Raw genomic sequence first — 15,367 nt, 5'->3', positions numbered from 1 at the left:
GTGGCTTTATAAGGTGATTTTGCCCACCTAATTTTTTATTTGAGGTGGTTTAACCAAAACAAAACTTTTCCAAATAGACAATGTTACAAGATGGATTAGATACGTAAGTTTTATTATTTATTGAAAATAGTATATTAGCAAAAGTTAAATACAAAACTTGATTAAATAATAAACTATTATATTATTTTATAAAAATAAAATAAAATAACTATAAAAAAAAAAAAAAAAAAAAAAGATTCTATTTGAACTTTTTTTGTTTTAAGCATTAATTTATATATATGTTATCTTCCAATTCTGGCGTTTCTTCCAAGAAAGTGAAAGGAAATTGTAAGCCCATGTTGGACCTTGGTTGATGAAATATACCTATCTTAATTATTCCAACACCGCGTGATGACCACGACTGGGCTATCAGTTCACATTTGGTGGGATGGGAGTGGGATAGGGGTGGAAACTCTAGCATTTCCCTAAGATGATAATTGATAAGATTTAAGAACTGAAATTTGAGACAACCGCACATTGTCACATCAAATCTGACTGACGAATAGTAGAAGGAAGACAACGGTCTTAATTTTAGAATTATTCCCTATGAATAAAAAGGCCATTTTCCTACCATCCGCTTCACAGCAAACACATCCCATGAAGTGGTTACCAATCATATACTGTCGTGCCAATCACGCTATAAGTTAAAATTGGAAACTATAGAATATAGAGACAAGCCCTTCTACATCCGTACATGGTCATTCACGTAATATTGTTCAATTTCAAAATATAATTAATATCTATGATTATAATCATTGACATAATTAAAATGGATCATAACATCATTTATTCAACTAAACATGTATAAAACTTTTTTAGAGTTTATAAAAGGAAAAGATCTCATTTTACATAATTGAAGAGTTTGATTTGTTTCATTAGCATTTACATATTTTGATTGATTATTTTCACTCTCAAACATATTTTAATATTAAGTATATTGAGTGATGTGAAATATTTTTCAATAAGAGTATGGGAAACAACATACCTATGATATGATCGCATGACATGTTATGATTCACGTATCTCAATAAGTGGCTAGACAATCCATATATATATATACTAGCAATTTGAGAAACAAACAAGCCAACCATGACAAATAAAAATGAAGCCAAGTAGCCAACAAGTTAGTATTTGCTAACTAAGGTTGACCAAAAGTCAAAACAAACATGCGTCAAAAAACAACTAATTGGGACTATATTTTTTTTATTGGACAGCTTTAAATTTTTTTTAAACTAGGTTAGAGTAAATTCATTTAACCCATTTCGAATGCAAGTTTTATCTATTTTCTTTATTTTTATTTTATTATTTTTATTATTATTATTATTATTATTTTGTAGATTTATCTCATGAATATGAATTGTAAAAGATTTGGAAAAAAAAATACAATTTAGCCACCAGCCAAACTATCACTCTTTTTTTAGATGTACTCTGACCCTCAAAATTATTAAAACCTTTGAAAAAGACCAATTTTGATGAAATATCCCCATAATACCCTTGTCACGTGTCATTTTTCAATAAGAAAAATTCAAAAAAAAAAAATAAAAAAATTTCAAAAAAATTGAAAAAAATTAAAAAAAAATACTATAAAAATTAAAAACTAATTTTTTATTTTTTTTAAAAAAAAATATTGTGATTAATCGGAGGACGTACTGCTTCTTTTCAGCATCGTCGTTAGGCATGATGCACATTTGCAACTAGGCAAACTCGTCACTGCCTCTCCGAATGCGGACATGGCTAATTTTCTATCATTCGATGTCTATAAAATTGATCTTTCGAAGACCTTGATCAGTTTCTGATGGAAAAATGGACAGTGATCGGAGGGGTGTCGGGAAGATCGGGTCGCGGTTGGAAAATAATGCCACCCCAAACACTCATCTTTTTTTTAAAAAAAAAAAGAAATTAAAAAAAAAATTAAGAAATAAAATTTTAGTTTTTTTTTTTAATTTTTTTAATTTTTTTGATTATTTTTTAATTGAAAAATGACACGTGCCAAGGGTATTATGGAGATATTTCACTAAAAAAGAGCCTTTTTTTCAAAGATTTGGTAGTTTGGGGGGTCAAAGTGCAAACCTTGGTAGTTTGAGGAGCCATCTAAAGAAAGAACATAGTTTTTGGGGCTAAATTATATTTTTTCCAAGTGATTTTCACAAAATGAAAAATTCAAGGAATTTAATTGGAGGGTGAAGTGCGCATTAATGTGAAAGTTGCCAAAAAGGAAGCCAACAACAAAGCCATCAATGTTGAAAATGTTTAGAGTCCGTTTGAGTTTGCAATTTCAAAAAGTGCGATTTAAAAATAGCGATTTTTAAAAACACAGTTAAGTGTTTGGCAAAATCGTAGTTTGGCCTTTAAAATCGCAGGTTAGCCTTTTAAAATACTGCGTTTTCAAAAAAATCACCTCATTGCCTGCGATTTGAATAAGCACTTTTCTGCGTTTTCAAATCGCAATTTTTTAAAAGTGCAATTTCCAAACGGTTCATTTTCTGTGATTTGGTTTTAAATCACACTTTTTCTTTATGAAATCGCAATCCCAAACACAGCCTTAGTGATTATAACTTCATTTTTGTTACTCAATTGGGGATCTCCAAAAATTTCAACAGTATGCGAGGGGCCAAAGGATAAGGATTTTCTACAATTTTAAAAAAAAATTATAAATTTTCAAATTACACAATTTAAACTGTTTTTAGACATTGAAACGTTTGAAAAATGCTACCTATTAAAAGAAATTACAGAAAATCTCCATCCCTCATTGTTGATGGTAGCGAATGTGGATTAATTAGGATCCTCTACAACTATTAATTTTCCTGAATTTGAGAGAAATTAGGCAGGTTATTGTGAGAAATGTTAAGAGGCTTGGTGGAACCTTTTTTTGCCTAGACATAGGTTATGCTCGAATAGAGAACCCTATCTCATAGAAAGTACAATTCTCCTCCCCTCAACCAAAAAAAATAAAATCACTTATCGAGCTTTGGGGGTATATATGGAGTCATTTATCAATAATGATAATGATATATTATTTTAGATGATTTAGTCATATCCCTATTCTTCCACACTTCCATAAAGAACGTTTGTCACGGGAGATGAAAAGCAATAATGAATTATCCCATATTTTTTGAAATTACATATTTCTTCTCATGAATATTATGGGATCGTTGTATTGATATTTATAACAACTACTTAACCATTTAATTTCTATTACAATTATGAATGATTACAACTATTGATCACCTCATATATATATATATCTTACTATTATTATATATCTTTTAACGCTTTGTATTCAATGCAACGTGAGATCTTTTCAACTCTTTGGTTATTATTATCTTCAATTATGAATAACTCTTCATTGTTTTCATTGAAATGCTTGTCATTATTGTTGTAAGTTGAATTTTTAACAACCTCTACCGCCACCACCACCGCCGCCGCCGCCTCCACCACCTCCACATGGACCACATTCGCAATTGACAAAATCGCAATCATCAGAGTCGCCTCCATCACCGCTTTTCTTTTTGTGAGGTGTTATCCACTTTTGTTTTTGTAAGGTGTATTAGAGTTATAATCACTGCAAGCAAAGATGGTCATTGATATAATTGAGAGGGACATGATAATCATGCCGAGCTAAAGTACGCCACTTGAGCTCTCCAACGCAATACCTGCATCATTGGCATGGGCACCAACTAGAGCACCAAAATCTCTCGCCATTTGTGGGATTTAAGTCGTTCTCTTGCTTAGCGCTGATCAAGTTAAACCATATATATATATATATATATATATATATATATATATATATATATATACTTTCTAAGATTTCATAGGTCAATAGCATGCGCCTCAACGTTATTGATCCAAGTTTAAAAACGTGTACTACTTGACGATTAACGTGCATGTTTGGTTGAAATTTCAAGCCACACGTCTGTCTGATAACTTTCCTTCAAATATAATGACTTGATCAAACAAGGTAGGTAGTTTAATTTATTTCCCTCCCATATTTTATTCTGTTCGTGTCCTAATTAATGACATTCTTCATTGAACTTTAATTTCATGTAAGAGCTTATTCAACGTCTGTCCCTTGTATCCAGAGCTCTACCCGTGTATGTATATATATATACTAGTTGGATGGCACATGCAATACAAGTGCTTGGTTCTCATTGTTATGTATCACTATAATCATTAACCTTATAATTTTAATATCATACATATATTATAGAATAGATTTAATATCTAGATTATTAAATAAATATACATTGAGTTTTCTGAACAAAAAAAAGTAAAATTGTAAAATTATAAAATTGAGTAAATGTGATATACCAAAAGAAAACCGAAGAGAGTTAATTTAGATAGCACACATACGTTACTTCAAACCAAAAGGTACATATATACAATTGTAATTCTATCAAATGTTTCTTCATTATAATGCATAATGGACCTTAAAAAGCATCATGTATGAATTATCACCATAATAGCATATCTATTTTTATATTTCCCTTTCAACGGTCCTAATAACCTATACATGAACGCTACCAAATCAATCTTATAGACAACAATTCCACAACTCTATAGCTGATGTACCTCTTTTTAATTTAACATGTTGGAATACATTTGTGACAACCACTAAATGAGTAAGCATTGCCCCTTAATGCTTTTATTACCAATTAATTAAGGACTACATTTTTTTTTAGGGGGGCATGAATGACGATTTCATAGACAATATTCTTCTCTCGAAACCACCACCAACCTGCATATGCAACAGCTCTGGTGGAGACCCACGGGTGTACTCCCTTGTAGCTTGTGAACCAAACGCCATGCTAGTATTATCTGTTAATCAAACCAAAACAATAAATCAATTTGCTAAATAGTTACGGTTCTTGGGGAAAAAAAAAAAAAAAAAAGAACAAAGAAAAAAGAAGAGGATATTTCTGTCAGTATTTGTTTCCTTTTTCTCTCCCTAGACTAAAGAGGCATGCCCTTATCTTAAATTTCACAAAGCTCTGCTATCAAATTTTGAAACTATCATCATTCATCAATAATGAAACTATTATCAATTAGACATATACATTAGTTTCCAATCAACTACTTGGAAAAAAATAACTATTATCGATTTCATGGGCTTTATTCGCACTAGTATGTGCTCAAACTCTATTTTTAATAGATGACACCGACACGTGAAATATTTAATTGAAATAAAAGGTAAATAACGAAATCAAAATTAAAATTCATAATTTTCTTACCCAAAAGAACAATCTCTATTGTTGCATATATTCAAGAGATTCTTTGATTGACGAAAGAAAGAGAATGGTGGCCCCTATCGCCCAAAAGGCATTGCCGGAGAACAATGTTGGGGACAAGGCGAGCGTTGGCTAAGCACTCATATGGATCTAATATCATGTTAAATTAATCACCGCTTGTCCTAAAAGTTTAAGTTAATAATAAGAAGGAATTTAATTATTAAATTAATACTTTAACATCCTCTAGCCTGAGGAGCCATAGTTGACTATGCGGATGTGCATATATTACTGGGAACCGAAGATGGTGACAATAAAGAATAGGTACTCTGTACTCCCTACTAAGGATCAACAATCTATTAGACTAGCTGCAAGGAGCTAGCGTATTTTTCGAAATAAATCTTTGGTTAGGCTACCATCAGCTAAAGATAAGAAGTAAAGACGTGCGAAGACAACTTTCAGAACTCAATACGACCACTACAAGTTCTTAGTCATGCCGTTAAGATTGGTCGGTCTTTATGAACCTGATGAATTAGGTATTTTGCGACATTGGTTTGTACTCGTGTTCATTGACAAGATTTTGGTTTACTCAACGGTCTCAACCAGTCATAAAAAATGCGAGTACCAATTTTTGGCTAAAATATAGCTTGGATGCTGATCCATACACCTTCAATGAAAAAAATTAAAACTCACTCAAATTTTTTTTTGGCAAAAATATAACTTTGAACCCTTCAATTAGGATGGGGATCAATTTTTGTCTTTAAAATTTAAAAAAGATTCAATTTAATTCTTGAATAATTTTTGACATTAATACGACGTCAGTTTTTAATTTGATAAGTTTAAGACATGAGTTTAAGCCTGTTCTAATTAAATTCAAGACCTCTGTTAAATTTTTTGCCAAATGGGTAATAAAAGTACGTAGAAAAAAATAGCACTTATTATCTAATAGATCGAAAAGGATCCCAGAAAATTTAGAATACTTTGAGGGAGCCTAGCTACGTACAAGATATATAATTTTAGTCAAACGCTGTACGTTCATCAGGCTGCACAAATGATCAAGATCGATCAGGTTAACTTCGTAACTTGTTTCAGCTCTTCAAAGTGGTTCCTTCTTGTCCTCCCCACTTGTTCAACCTTTTGGTAGCTTCTTCCACCTGCAATTTAACATATTTTGAATTTATTTTGATATAAACAATAAAGACATGACTCTGTTTTTTTTTTTTTTTTTCTCTTATTTTCTTCAATCACTTCTAATCTTTTCTTTCTTTATTTTATTTTATTATATTTTATACTTGCTATCAAACGATGTTGATTTTAGTTTATCATTGTTCGAGTTCTGATCACTTATCATCGGCACGCCCTTGATTTTAACACACAACTAATTAAATCCTAGTTACAAGAGACTATTTTATAAGAATGATAAAATGGATTAGGCATGGTTTCATTATTGATTTTTATATATATATATATATATATATATATATATATATATATATATATATATATATATATATATATATATATATATATATATATATATTTTATACTTATTGTCAGACGCAGTTCATTTTAGTTTATCATTGTTGGGAGTTCTGATCACTTATAATCACCATGCCCTTGATTTTAGCATACAACCACTTAAATCCTAGTTACAATAGACTATTTTATAAGAATGATAAAAATGGATTAGGCATATTATCTATTGAGAAAAATGTATTACCAAAACTTGAATATGAAAATTTAATTAGTAATTTTACTTCTCAAAAAGCTAGAATAATGATTTTTAAATAAATTTTGAATATTTATTATTAAAATTAAAAAGGCCTTGTTTTAACTTTTTTTTTTTTTAAGCCTCAATTTCCGTTGAGTTGCTCCGGCCTAGTTCTATTGCTCAATCAGCGCCCAATATGAGAAGTACCCAAATCCAACCTAACCCAATTTTAAATATGCCTAATTAATATGATGAGTAGTTCTAAATACTCAACTTTCATTCAACTGTTATTTTATTGGGCTGATATGACAGTACCAATATAATCAGCCTTTAAATTTGTTTCTTTTTTGATAAAAATTGATAGTGATAATCAGTACCACGTCAACCCAATAAAATAAGAATAGGACTAGATTGAGTCGAATATATACCAAGCATTACTCTTAAAATTATATGGGCTCTAAGGCCTAAGCAGCTTTGGGAAAGCACAAAATCACAATATTTTGCACTATGATGAGATAAACTTGTTGCATTTACTTATCAATGAGAGAGAGAAGGATTTGAACTTTGAAGGGACTTAATTAATTACCTCTTTATTCCAGTTTGTCCGAAACGTTATCCACATCAAAATGAGAGTTTGCGCCACCGTGCCACCAATCATTCCCAGCCATATCCCCTGTAATATACATGCACCTCAATCAATCTCCACCACATCAATTTTCTCTGCCCTCATTAAGAACAAACAAACATTCTTTCTCATTCAAGCTGTTAATATTTTGGACAATTAATATATTTGACGAATTGGTTTTTGGTTTTTCTTTAATTGATTAAATATTTTTAGCAATTTTTTCATTCGAATGGTTAGTAATTTAGACAGTAAATATGAGAGAGATTTTACGGAACCTACCTACCCAAACAAATTTCAGGCAACTTGTCCGTCTACTCGGACAAATAGGCCTCATAGACCCTCTCACGTTTGATGAGGATCTAGATCGTCTTTAATTATATTTGGTGAAAAGGGGCTATTAGACTTGATGATAGACAAAATTTTCTTTCAAATTAAGTTAAAAGAAATTCTTCTAACTCAGTCTATTAAATTACATGTCTTAAAACATGTAATTCTCATATTTTTTAATAAAGTATGTCTTACATGCATTAAGAATATATATGAAAATTGCTTGCTCTAAGAATATATATCAATTTAATAGACTGAATTAAAAAAATAAAATAAAAAAAAATGAAGAAATGTAATTATGCTCCAAATTAAAGAGCACTAAATCCACAAAAAGTTGGAAGCACCTTAGCACCAAGTTTGAAGTAAAACCCGAGAAGTGAACCCAAGGGTACTCCAACCCCGTAATAACATGCAATATTTACGTACGCAACAAAAGCTTGCCATCCACACCCAACAGCTACACCTGCAAAATGTCATTGATCACTATCAAATTAGACCTTCTTTTAATAAGTAATAATGATTATTCTGCACGCACTAGTTAGGACAAAAAAATAAGAAGTAATTACACAATGTTTTATGAAATAACTAATTCGTTATTTGGTTGTTGAGTACTATTATTGCTCTCAAAATGACGAATTACTGTTTTTCCTTCTGAATAATATAATAGCTCTAAAAAATTATACCAAAAAATCATGGGGATAGTCACACCACTCCCGCACTAATCGCCATCAATAAGGGGTGGTCGCGATGATACAAGCTAAGCCTTAAGTAGTTAGAACTCACCCTTAAAATTTGGCTTACATGTGGAAGGTACCCAACCAAGAGCTTATAAACATATAGTTAAGATTGTACTTAAACCATGTAGGACATTTATGATCGTAACATATATATATATATACTATTATGCTCCACAGCCGACATCCACGACTGTCCATCCTATCGGTACTGACTCAATGGTAGACCTTTTCTTTTGGCGACTACACTCGCCTATTAGTATACTCACATATGGTACTAAGAAATTTTAATCTAGTTTATAGGTTGCCTATCCCGAGACTTGGCTACAAAGTTACAACCCATTCAATTCCATACTGGATGTGACAACGACTTTGATCGATATCAAATGATACAAGTCTCAAGTATAACTCATAATTAAAAACCGGTTTCAATCGGTGATAATTATGCAATATATGTAGCTGATAAGACAGGTTGAACTCCATTGAGGACGAGGGTGAGGGCTAGAAGTGGGCAGAGATCTGAGACAGCAGCGGCCACAACTTCACCTTCAGTAAAGGCATAGCTTATGATATCGCGCAAAGCAAGCACAACTAACGCTGCGATGACAGAGATAATGAAAGAGATCACTGTCACCACCACCACAGAAAATGCTGCCGACTTTGGATTTCTTGCTCCAAGCTCATTGCTCACTCTCACACTGCTTGTCATGAACTAGGAAATATTAGTATATACATTGTTTTTAGTAAAATATTGGAAGTGAGATATAGAGATGTAATACTATGTAGCATTAATTAGTCTAGCTAAAGTTTATGAGGGCTAAGTAATATATATATATATATATATATATATATATATATATATATATATATATATATATATAAGAGAAGTTGTTTGTGGGAGAATGTGTGTGTTAGCCTAAGAAATTTTATTAATTAAGTGAATATACATTTTAAGACGTCCTAAAAAATTAAGACATTTAAATTATGATAGAGGATATAATAGACTGACCTTGCAGCTGCATTGAACCCAACCGAGATCATGAAAACCCATCCAGATATTGTTGTGCTGCAATTAGCAACCCATTAAAAAATAAAAATTAAAAGAAAACAAAAAATGAAAAACTAAAACTAAGCAAAGTTTTGCTAATTATTGAAGAAAAAAAATTATGTTTGACCTTCACAGACTATGAAAGAACCAATTTACCCAACTTTTCCCAAGCAGCATTCCATGCACCAACAAAAAATGGGAGAAAGAAAAATCCTTGTCCTAAAAGGTTTTCGATCAATTTGTTTGTTCAAATGGTTCTTTTCTATATAAAATCTTATTTTCGATGGTTAGTAATTAAGAACCATTAAATCATTATAAGGCCATGTCAAACTTACATGAGTACCATTTGACGGGGTGAAATAACTTTAATCTGGTTCCAAATATTACCATTACCTCTCTTTCAACTCCTCCATTACCTCTTCACTACTATATCGAGTTCTTATCCCGCTACCTCTCCCATCATCTTTCAATAGTGCGTATGGTGGTCGACCACTCCTTTAGTTTCTAGCTAGAGGTTGTTCGGCAACCCCAAAAGTCAGTTGAGGGCACGTGGCCAAAACCACCCCTGCCCGACGAGAGAGGTGACCGGATAGGAACTCTATGGCCGGAGGAGAGGAGGTGGCAGGGGACTGAGGAGAGGCGTTTGTGAATTGTGAGGCAATTGGTGAAAGTGACATTCAATTATTTTTTTTTTTGTTTTGTTTTTTGGGATCCCCATCTATGGAGGAGTTCCAATTTCAAATGGTTTCTGAAATGGTAAATGCCAAATGAAAGATTGTGACTCAATGACTCAATATGGTAAGTAAGCCCAAGTAGATGAATTGAGGGGTAGGACGTACATCTGTGTGGCCAGCTCGCCTCATTACTGATGATGATGATAAGAGAGAAAGAAACAAAACAAGAAGCTATACATGCACCTTAAAAGAAACAAAATAGGAAAGCAACTTGTCTTACCAAATGGATAGAGAATCCAGAGCCAGCTCAGGGTTCTCTAGCAACCCAGCCAGCAGAACAAGAATCTGAAAGTACCACGTCTCTAAGCACAGCATCACAGCAGACGCCACAGACAACCTGAAGAACCCTCCCAAGCCCGAGAAAGCTTGGATAGAGAACCCTCTCCACGTGTACTTGCACCTCTCACTTTTCACTATATACACAAACTGTGCCGCCACTATAATCCACCATGAAAAGCTCAGCACCAACGACGCGCCCAACAAGCCAAGCTGGATCTTATAAACTGCCACCCAGGTTAGCAAAAGGTGTATAACTAGCGTGGCTGCTGATATATATGCGCTTGGCGTCACTATGCTTTGAGCCTGGAGAAATTTTTGGATGGGGAAGTTTACTGCGTATGCGAAGATTTGTGGGATTAGGCCGTAGACGAAAACTGCGGCGGCAGAAGCAATTTCAGGCGACTGGCCGAGAAATATTAGGATGGGCTTGGAGAAAATGTATATGATGCTGAGGAGGACACCCGCTAAAGTGAGGAGAACGGTTGATCTTTGCAAATATACGCCTAGCATTTCGTATTTTTGGGCTCCATATGCCTGCCCACATAGAGTCTCCACAGCACTCCCCATTCCTAACTATTTGAAAGAATTGAAAAAAAAAACAAAAATTATCAAACACTTGATTTTTTTGTCCCACATCTACTAAATAGAATTACTGTTTTTGAATTACGTACCATGAGGCCGTAGGCAAAGACTTGGATGCCGGTGTTGCCGAGAGAGGCGGCCGCAAGCTCGAGGTTACCGAGATGGCCGGAAAAGATTTGGGTGGACATGGACATGAGGTAGTTGATCATGTAAACAATAACAGCCAGAGCGGCGAGGTGGAAAAAGAGCTTGAGTTCGATCCATGTAGCGGGCCAGAGACGCTGCAAGAAGGGCAGGGTAGTGTCGGACAATATGCTCTCGAGCTCGCCGCTTGATTGATCCTTTGTGGCGGATGATTGGGATGAGAGAGATTGCGAGTTGGTTTGAAGCAAAGGTTGATGGATGTTGTTTTCTGAAGACCCCATGTGGATTGAGTTAGCTAGAGATGAGAGCTTCTGGGGCTTGGGGTGGTGTATATATATGTATGTATATCTGAAGGAAAATGCTATTTATACTACACCCACACAATAATGGTACAATAGCCCCTCACATGGGGTGGGCCCCACAGTGTCTGAAACTGGCAGTGGAGAACGAATTTAAGGAGAGAATGGAATGGATGTAGCTGCTTGGAAGCGTGCATTTTAAGGTAGAAATGACGACTTTTGTCATGTTAACGTCACAATTGTTGTTTAAATTAAATTATCGGGAGAACTTTACTTTTTAAGGTAATGAAATTTTACAATTTTTTAGAGAAGGTATCTGAACCTCAAAACGTCTCAATTTAAGTATCTAATTTTTAGAAAGTATCAATTAGGGGTCCTACATTAGGATTTTTCATTAAATCCTATTAAAATTCTCAAAATACACATTCTTATTTTTAGGAAAAAGAAAAAAAAAATTGCTAAAATTTAAGTATTAGTTAGAATTAAACGAAATTTACAAAAATACCTATAACTAAATCTTCAAAAATTTTAATAAAATTTTAGAAAAAAATAAATAAACACATAGATATTTTACTATGTAAGGTTGACCAACAACTTCGTATTTTGCCATCTAAGGTTGACAAAAAGTCAAAACAAACATGCGTAAAAAATGACTATTTTTTTTTATTGGACAGTTTTTGCTTAAATTTTATTAAGCTGACATGTTGTCTAAAATATAATAAAAATATGTGAAAATTTCAGATATTTTGGACTCATTATCAATTTAATAAACTAGGTTAGAGTAAATTTTTTCAACCCAGTTCGAATGAAAGTTTTATCTATTTTTTTATCTATTTTATTATTATTATTATTATTATTTGTAGATTTATCTCATGAATATGAATTGTAAGAGATTTCCACGAAATGAATATTACAAGGAATTTAATTGGAAGGTGAAGCGCGCATTAATGTGAAAGTTGCCAAAAAGGAAGCCAACAACGAAGCCATCAATGTTGAAAATGTTTAATGATTAATATAGCTTCATTTTTGTTACTCAATATTGGGGATCTGATTTTTTGACAGTATGCGAGGGGCTGATAGATCAGGATTTTTTACAATTTTAAAAAATTTATAAATTCTCAAATTACACGATTTAGTCCGTTTTTAAGCATCAAAATATTTGAAAAATGCCACCTATTAAAAAAATTTAGAAGAAATCACCATCCCTCGTTGTTAATGGTAGCGAATGTGAGGTTAGTAATTAAACTTTTTGGTGTTAGAGCCAATCATTTATCAATAATTATACTGTTATATTATTTTAGTTGATTTAGTCACAGGATTAGGATTCTTTACAATTTCAAAGAAATTTTAGATTATCAAATTATATGAATTCAGGCCGTTCTTTACATCGAACAACATGAAAAATACTACATATTAAAGATATAACATGTTATTGAGATAGCCAAAAAAAAAAATGAAATGGCTTTTTCTTTACTTTTAAAGAGACGTTTCTTCTTTACTAAACCAAAACACAATTTTTTGCCCAAAGCAATGTAAGAACCTGGTAAATTATACTCAATTCTAATTGTTAAATGTCACATTTTTAATATTTAGTATCTTTCATATCGTTCGAAGTATGAAACGAAATAAATTCATATAATTTAAAAATTTATAATTTTTTTTAAAAAAAATTGTAAGATATTCTGATCCGCCCATATTCTTCCACACTTCTATGAAGTTGATACATTTCATAGGCAATTAAGCATCAATTGATTGGTGAATAACCCAAACAATCGTCAAAGGAATTATATTCAAATAGATAAAAGTTTTAGTTTGGACCTTTCAATTCAATATCTAAGCTATATTGGCCTCAAAAGTAGAATAACATTAAAAAAAGAATATTCGAATATATCACATCCCATATATATTGCCGAGATGCCCAAGACGCATAGGAGGCGACACGCGTCAAATTTTGTAAACATATTTTCTTGCAGGGAAGAGAGATATCAAAGGCCAAAGTTTCTTTCCAAATATATATATATCACATCCCATATATATTGATATAAATGTAAATAATTACAATCTGTCCGGCCAACTCAGCACTCCATAATGTATATTTATGTGCTACAAGCCAAATTGAAATTTTCTTTTGCTTTGTTTACAATTCAACACCAAACTTCTGAATTAATTTTATCCTTTGCACAAAGTTTGATTTCAAATTGGGTTGGCGGAATTTTAATTCGAACAAATTTTTCCTTTTAAGTTAAGTTATGTTGGTACAGTTTTCAGTCTGGTGACGCGCCGTCTCGGAATGCGCTCTTCATGCAACCTACAAGACAAAAAAATTAAACAAATAAGCTTGTCGGGTGTGCTGACGAGGTCTCACTCCGATGCCTAAATCAGATTCTTGTAGACAAAATATGAAGAATGTGAGAGCACAGAAAAAATCAGATAAATTTGATACCTATGTAGGGGCCTATTTATAGGCATATAGTTTTTATGTATTGAGAATATTCTCCTTAGAATCCAACTAGGACTCTAATTCCAAATCGTGTAGAGTTAGAGCTCGTCCAGCTAGAAATCTTGTTCGGCCAAGATTGCTTCATAATTGAATTCAAATAAGTCCCTTATATATCTCGTATCGTGTGGGATAAGAGGTAATCTGGGAGGATCCGGGATTGAAACTTTCCAGCACCCTTCCAAAGATTATGAGTCAAATCTTCCCCATAACTCCTTGCTATAATACCGGGATAAGGATCCCTGTATTTTTCATCACAATCACTTTATGGTAGTCCCAAGAAATCCGGTCCCAGAATCATCTGGATATGGGCATTCCGTATGAATTTCTTTTCATGTTCCAGGGACAGTGATGTCCTGAGACTTATTGACTATATTTATCCCTAGTCTTGCCAATCGATGGATATTCGCATTCAGGAGTCCTTGATTGAGTATTGTTCATGAGATTCTCTAAGTAAGGAGCATCCGAGGCTTCCTTATTCGAGGTCCTTATGGGCTAGATCCGAAGCATTTATAACCGACTAAAACTTCATGGACATCTGACAAAGTATGACTCCTTGTTGGGCTTGATGGACCGAATGAGGCCACAGACCCAGTCGTGGGCTTGTATGGGTTGTGGGAGTAACAATTTTCCCAACAAATTAGAAGAATTTCCTTCAACCTAATTGATTAAACTGACATCTTCTATTTATTTAATTAACAAAACATTTGATTCACAAATACATTTTTAAAAATTCATGTAAAAATCGTTTGTTCTAAAGAGAGAAGTCAACTTAATAAATTAGGTTAGAAAAACTTAATTCATCCAACCTAATTTGGAGAAAAAATTTGAACATCCTACAATTATACAATTATGGCTTTGCAACATTTTTCTTTCATTTTGTAATTATGTATGCACCAATCGAATTTGAAAACGTAATTTCATTCGTCGCCGAATACAAAGTCCACCCTAAAAAAAGCAAAACATAAAGAATACTAGTGATATCCAAAAACAAAAGAAAATGCCAAGATCAGTTCGTGATCAGAGTTAGAGGCTGATAATAATGTTTTTGTCCACTAATTCTCATAACTAAATTTTACTTCAGATTGTTGTGTAAGAGAAAAATTCTTTAAACTCATACTATTAA

General features: G+C 32.8%; 1 protein-coding gene and 1 pseudogene across 5 annotated transcripts in view; both read right to left on the bottom strand.

Annotated features, from left to right (window-relative positions):
• Positions 1–15,367, bottom strand: part of LOC133860698 (putative disease resistance protein RGA1) — a 67,071-nt gene that overhangs the window by 38,349 nt on the left and 13,355 nt on the right. The gene's annotated exons all lie outside the window — the stretch shown is intronic.
• On the bottom strand, positions 6,350–11,726 carry LOC133861289 (protein DETOXIFICATION 40-like; annotated as a pseudogene).

The sequence above is a fragment of the Alnus glutinosa genome, chromosome 2 (genome assembly GCF_958979055.1).
Source record: "Alnus glutinosa chromosome 2, dhAlnGlut1.1, whole genome shotgun sequence".
Classification (NCBI taxonomy): Eukaryota; Viridiplantae; Streptophyta; class Magnoliopsida; order Fagales; family Betulaceae; genus Alnus; species Alnus glutinosa.
Note: the sequence above shows the minus strand (reverse complement) of the source record. Positions and strands in the feature narration are given on the sequence as shown.